We start from the raw sequence: 7,346 nt of genomic DNA on the forward strand, positions 1-7,346 counted from the left end.
CTCTTTCCTGCTGTGTGAGGCTTATCCTACTACCCACGTTTGTCTGGGATGGTTCTTCACTGTGGAGGGGGCGCACATTGGTCCCATATTTGCGTGTCCAAGGAGACATTTCTCCTCGAACGTCTTTTAAAATAAACTGGGCTCAACAGGATTGGGCCAGAAGTCTTTTGGTCCCCCTTTTCCCTTTGGGTCATGGTTGGGCTCCGTGCGGGGCCCAAGGCCCACTGTTGGTTTTGGGAATTTTACCCCTACAATCTCTATTTAGATAAATCTCTTACAATTTCTCAAAAAACTATATATATATATATATATATCATGTATTTTTCATAAAAATTAGCACACATTATCTCTATTGAAAAGTATCTCTTCCACATCTCTTTTTCAGTTGCCTCAACTTTTTGCCCACTTCAATACCATCTCCAATTTTAGAAAGGTTTGTTTCCATTGACATTGTGGAAGTTATCAATTTATTAGTTTGTGTATTTCTGTTTCCCTATTTTTTTTTACTAATCTTTCATATTTTTTTTAATCTCTTTTTCTTTATATTTTTCTTAAGTCTCTTTTCCAGTTTTTTTCCCCCCCACAATTCCACGGTTCTTTCTCAAGTCTCTTTTCCAGCATTATTCATTTATTGATTTAAATTTTTAAAGGGTATGACAATGGGAAATTTGTGGCTAAATTAAAATGAAACTAAATGTGTAGGTGCCTAAACTAATTTTAATTCAAATATAGATATATCTAAAAGTCACTTATTTGAACAATAATCAGAGAACATAGGACTTTGATAGTAGATTAAACTAAATATCTAGAGAATTAAAAAAAATAAAAATAAAAAATAAAACTAGAGACCCATATGGTGGTTATAAGAACCTTAGAATAAGAATGATTAAATGTTCACTTCATTTTAAAATTCATCTTACTTTTAGATTTCATATTGTAGTTAGCTAGTCTCCATTTGCTAACTTATTTTAGATTTTAAACTTAAAACTTAGAACTCGAAAAATATTTTACATATTTGTTGATAAATATTTTGGTACTTGGTTACTAATTAAAATTTTTTTGTACTTTTTAGATACATTAAATCAAAATTTAAATATATTTTGTTTCATTAGTATATGATGCAAATCTTTGTTTTTTATGAATGAATTCATAATTTATTTGATTATTCAACATTCAAAGTCACTATTAGCCATCTTTTTTTTCTTTTTCTTTTTTTTCTTTTTGCTTTAAATCTGAAAATAAGTAGGATCTTATGATCCACAATCCAATCTTACAATCCACGATCTTGACAACCTTGTTGAGCAGAGCCAAGAGGGAGGTAAAGCCTTTCCGTCTTTCCTCATTCCAAGCTTTAACTTTACAAAATATCAAACAATAAACACTAACCACTCTATAAGTAAGAATTAGGATATGTTTGGATATAGTAAAAATAGGGAGGATGAAAATTGGGGGAGAGACAATAAGAGAGAAAATGAGGGATATAAAAGGAGGAGTGGAAATATGAGAGAAAATGAAAAAGATGGTTGTTTGGTAGAAGGAGAAAGGGTATGAGATTTTGATGGGCCTAGATATTTTTTTCCCAATCTCACTAAAATTCTATCTCCCTAATTTGAAAAGATTATTGGAGAGAAAATGGGAAAAAGAGAGGTAGATGAGAAAACACCAAAACTACACTCCCTATGGCCCTCCCTTCGCCGTGACTTTTTTTTTTTCTACCTAGGGTCAACGTGTCTTTTTTTTTTTTTTTTTTTTTTTTTTACAAACTCTTCTCTCTCTCTTTTTTCCTTTTTTTTTTCTTTTTTTCTTTTTTGTTTTTGTTTTTGTCAACGTGTTTGTCTTTTTAACAAATAAAGGGTTTTGGCTTATATTTTTTTAATCAACTGTGGATTTATTTTTAAAATCAACGGTTTTTTTTTTTAATAAAATGGTGGATTGAATAATATGTTAATTTTAATTATAATGTTATTCTATTAATTTTAATTGATAATAAGTAATTTTTTTAATCTAATGATTAAAAGATTTTTTTTTTTATATTATGTAATAAGGACATAATTGTAATACCAACTTTATCTTTCATCATCTCATTTTTCTTTTCAATCAAACAAATGAGTTTTTCCTTTCTTTACTTTTCCATCCTTCTAACCAAACACCTATGAGAGAAAACAAAATTTCTTTTATATTCTCACTTTTTTATTCCTTTCCCATTTTTTATATTCTCACTTTTCCACCCCTTCAACTAAACAGATTGATGGAAGATGTATTTGGTTGGAGTAATTTTTGGAGAGAGAAAATGGTGGGCCCTGAGTATTAGCATTTTTATCCTCAAGCCCACCACTTTTCAATGCCCCAAATTGGAGAGAAAATGAGAAGGAAAAAATGTTGCATGGAGATTACTCATCTACCCCTTCTCCTCCCCCAAACTAAAATCAATGTTAACTCTCTTTTCTTTTCTTTTTTCTTCTTCTTCTTCTTTTTATGGGTTCTTTGTTGAACATTTGACTTGCTTATTTTATTCCAAAACAATACTTTTATTTTTCCTTAATAAACTATTTATATATAAAATAAAATAAAATAAAAAAGCTATGTAATAGGCCATGGGACTAAATTTATACAAATTATATTTTCTATCCCTCCACTTTTCCTCCCTCCAACTAAACACAAATGAATAAAATTAAAATCTCTTCTATTTCTCCATTTTTTTTCATCCCTTCCCCATTCTTTATCATCCCAATTTTCTATCCCCCAACTAAATGAACCCTTCAAGTCAAAAGACCGAAGATAACAAAAACTTGTAAAAGTAAAAACTTTGCTTTACTTGTGAAAGGAATTGTCAAGAGAGATGTAAGGAGATAATATTTTAGGTAATCAATTTTAATTTTGGAGAGAGAGGCTTGCTCTTATCTCTCTTTTTAGTGTGTCGACTAGAGATTTTATTCTAAAATTTATACACATATAGAAGTATTTGAACAGTCTAAAAAAGAGAGTTAGATAGAAGGCACAACCGACTAAGACAGGCATTTTTATATATTGACCAAAATTTAGGGCTTAGTTAATAGGAGTACTCCTACAAGATAATTCATAGCCCAAAATATTTTCTATTGGATTTTTAAAAAAATATTTACTAATATATTTGGATTCTTGAAAAGATTTTACTGACTATCTAGGGACTTCTACTTGGGGTTGTGTGGCCTAGTGGAAGAGTTTACACTAAGCTATGAGTAATGCTACAGATAACAATTTTCACAGTAGTTGGGTTGGTAGATTATTATTGGTTTTAATTTAGGTCCATCATTTTAATATGGGAAATGTTAACCAATGCCTTTAGAGTATTGGTTTAGAAATTATTTTTAGAAAAAATTTATTGGGAGAATGATAAAATAATAAATGTTGTTAAAAGCTTTTTATATTTCTTATGAAAGTTGTTTCAAAACTTCTTTATTATAGTTTATTAACAATTGCCCCCTAAGAGTATCTGTTAACATGACCCTTTTATCATTTACCATTCATAACTTGCCACTTCGATAGTTCTGACATATTTTATGAAAATTTTTATGACTCTAAACTTATTTGTGATTTTTTTGGGGGGGTAACTGTATAACTATAAAAATAATACACTATTATCCCAACTAGCTGAAAACTTGGAAATTGCCTTTTATATTTGCTACTATCCTCTTTTTCTTATTTTGTTAAAGAACTAGTTGTATTGTATTGTTTGTTTGTTTTTGTTTTTTTGTTTTTTTTTTTACAAGATAAAAAATTTATTCTAGCTTATCTAAGTGTATATCTTGCCCCCCACACCTCATAAATAGTTATACTTGTAGAGTAACCGTTTATTTTTCAAACACCAATGTCAGTGCTCATGTGAGACTAGTTTTATGGTAAGTAGTTGCTACTTGGTTACCAAATTAACTAGCAATATAAGCACAGCTGGAGCATTGCTGGACCTTTTACTCAATCTACTTTTGTTTGGTCTTCCGTGTCGGTTCACGCAAATCCATTTGGCGGGTCATTGCAGGACCTTTTACTCCATCTACTTTTGTTTAGCTTTATTGAATTTTTTTTTTTTTTTTATTCACTCCTTTTGAAACCCTTCATTTTAAGGTACAATTATATTTTTCTTATCTTTGAGCAAGTAAATAAATTAATTAAATTTTTCAAAAAAGAGCTAATATAAATGCAAATAATTATACCTTTGAAAGACCAAACAATTCAAAAAGTGAAATAGTTATTTAAAAAAAGAAAAACAGAAAGAATAGTCATGTACATGTCATATAACTTACATTTATGCTACGAAAAGTCTCTATTTTTCTTCAATTGAGTAATAATAGAGCAATATTTGAATTAACCTAATGTAAATTAAAAATTGTAGATTCCTAGTTCAATATTTTTCTTTGAATTTGTTCGGTGGCTATAGTATGTATTTTTTTTGAGAGAAATGGCTATAATATAAGCGTACAACAAGTGTTTTAAGTTTTTTTTTTCACATTCAAAATAAAGATTAAACTTCATAGCTAAATAAAATTGTATAACTCCGAAGAATGGATAAGTTTTTTTTTTTTTTTAACATTATTTTTTTTTTAGAATGCTAAATATTTTTAAAACACACACACATAGGGAGAGGGGAGAAAGTTTTAAAGAAACTTATAGTGGTGTATATCCAATATTACCTTCTTCTTTTTTCTTTTCTTTTTTTACATTATAAGTAGGGTGGAGAATTCAAACTCTAGTCATTTTTATTAAAAATATCAAAAAATGCCAATTGACCTAAATGTCATTTGCTTTTTTTCCTATTTATAATAAGTATAGTGGTTATATTGATTAATGGTTTAAAGCTTATGTTCAAGAGTGAAAGAACTCTCTCTAATCCCAGGGCAAAAAAGGCAAAAATGAAAGAAAGAAAGAAAATTAGAACTCCACTCTAGTTAAAAAGCAAGGTTCAAAATTGCTAGAAGACACTTTAGGTGGACAATTGAACCATGAATTACATGCTTTCTTTATTCGCATACTATAAATTTATAATTATCACATATTTTCGAAATATGTAATATGTATTAGCTATCCCACCATATGCAAGTTACAATCAATATCCTATTTACATGATATGATGCACAAGATATGTTTTTAAATTGCAGGTGTGACTTGAATTTTATATAAAATAAATTATTTTTTTATATATAAAATATAAATATTAAGTCCAAGATATTTTTTGCTTGCACGTGTGATGTGAATTTTATATAAAATCAAATTATTTTATTTAATATATAAAATACAAAAATCAAGTAACTAGTACCTATTATAGTATGGTATTATCACCGACTAGAGATTTGCGGGACCCAACAATTTAGACAAATTGGGAATCATTGTCCGACTTATGTCGGTAGACTCGGTCCCCATGTTTCCGCGTTACACTGTTCTAGTTTCTATAACACTATTTTTATTGAACAAAATTAAATTTACTATATAAATATAAGTAAGTGAATCTTTTGATTCTTTTCCTATATTTTGGTCTAATTGTTTAATCAAATTGATTAATCAGCTTAAACTGATTTCACGTGATTGGCAGTCTTTTTAAAAATCTGAGCTCTATCTTCACCTGATTTATGTTTTGGTCAACTGTTCTTCACTGATTGAGTAGAAATTTTATGATGATTACTTGATTACCCAACATTGACCATGCTTCATAATATACACATTGACCAATGATGGCTTTTGAAAGGCAAATCAAGCTTGTAATTGAAAAGCACAACATCTTGGGTCTTCTTCTCCTGTGCCATATGAAATCTTTGGCTTCTTTTGTTTAGGTTCTTTTATAAATTATGTATATATTATATTGAGAATGACATATTAACAAATAATTCAAAAAAAAAAAAAAAAATCCAGAATAGAGTCAAAGAGTTTGAAAATTAATATAGCTTGAAAATTATTTTTTACTTTTGACTAAAATTTGACGCAAGTATTAAACATTTGAAAAAAAAAAAGTTGTCAAGATTTTTGCACCTCAAATGATATTTTATAGTATTTTTAAATATCTAGTGATCAAATTATTATCTCGCATTGTATCTATCAAATTATTAATAAATAAATAAAAAAGAAAATACTTCAAGAACAAAACTTTGAAATCTCCCTCCCATTTATTTATTTATTTAAGTTTGAAAGTTATTATCAGGTAAGTTGGAGGGTTGAAAGCAAGGAAGAAATATCCTGTCATATTATTGCAATTTGCAAACAGCTATCATACAGTCATATGGCTTGACCCTTGAGTGCAATGGCAGGAACTGGTCCCTATCACCTTTGGCTTTTCAAATCATAAAAAAAGTACAGAAGTTTCCAACCTAATTAATTAGTAATTACAACCAAAAAAAGTTCACGAAGGAAAGAAAAAGAAAATTCAAGCCTGGATATTCACCTTGTGTCCTAGACAAACAAACAAACCTGGATCATCATTAATTTTTTTGTTCTTATTGCAAAATGTAGTGTTTTAGGCTTTTAGCACTGCTTAGCAATTGGCCAAGTTTTGGCATATAGGCAACTTTGTAAATGGTCCATTGGCAAGAAATGGTATAAATAGAAACAAAACAAAATGCAAATCGCCTATCAAAGCTGCATCATTTTCTCTTAGTAGTATTACTTTACCTTCAATACGCATTCAAGAGTATTGTAATACTATCCCATCTCTTCTGATGAATAAATTCCACTCATCAAACTTAAATAAGTTGTATGAACCATTAAGATTTGCTTTGTTTTTTTGTTTTTTTTGTTTTTGTTTTTTTTTTAAGTTTCCCGAATCCAAAGTCCAAACTAGTTTAGAAAAGATGAGATTGATTCTAAGTGTTTTATTTATTTATTTATTGAAATTAGATTTTAGCAAAAATGTATTTAATGTAAGCAATATGCTGATGCAAGATGTAATTTATTTTGAATGCACAAATTACTTCTAGTAACTTAGAAAAGGGTAGCTTCATAAATAAACAATGATTAAATACTTAGCATCATTTTTATCCAAAATGCCCAAGTTTAGTTAATAGCTCCTATTATTACCAAAATAAGATAAAATAAAAATTCTAGCTCATAAAAATAATAGGATTGTGTTAAAGTAGAGTTTGATACGATTAATTCTTAGGTATTCCCAGAATATGAAGAATGATGCTTCTTCCTCTCACATTCATGGTGGAGTCCACTCATTAAATTCATGGTGGGGTCCACCATGAATGTGAGAAGATGGAGCACCATTTATCCATGCTCTAGGAGTACCTAAGAATTTTTCATGCGATACTCATTAATCCTAAGAGGTAATATAATCGGTTGAGAATCCCATCTTCTGAAACAGAGGTCATTAGTATTTCCAT

Source organism: Quercus lobata, chromosome 10 (genome assembly GCF_001633185.2).
Source record: "Quercus lobata isolate SW786 chromosome 10, ValleyOak3.0 Primary Assembly, whole genome shotgun sequence".
NCBI classification, from domain to species: Eukaryota; Viridiplantae; Streptophyta; class Magnoliopsida; order Fagales; family Fagaceae; genus Quercus; species Quercus lobata.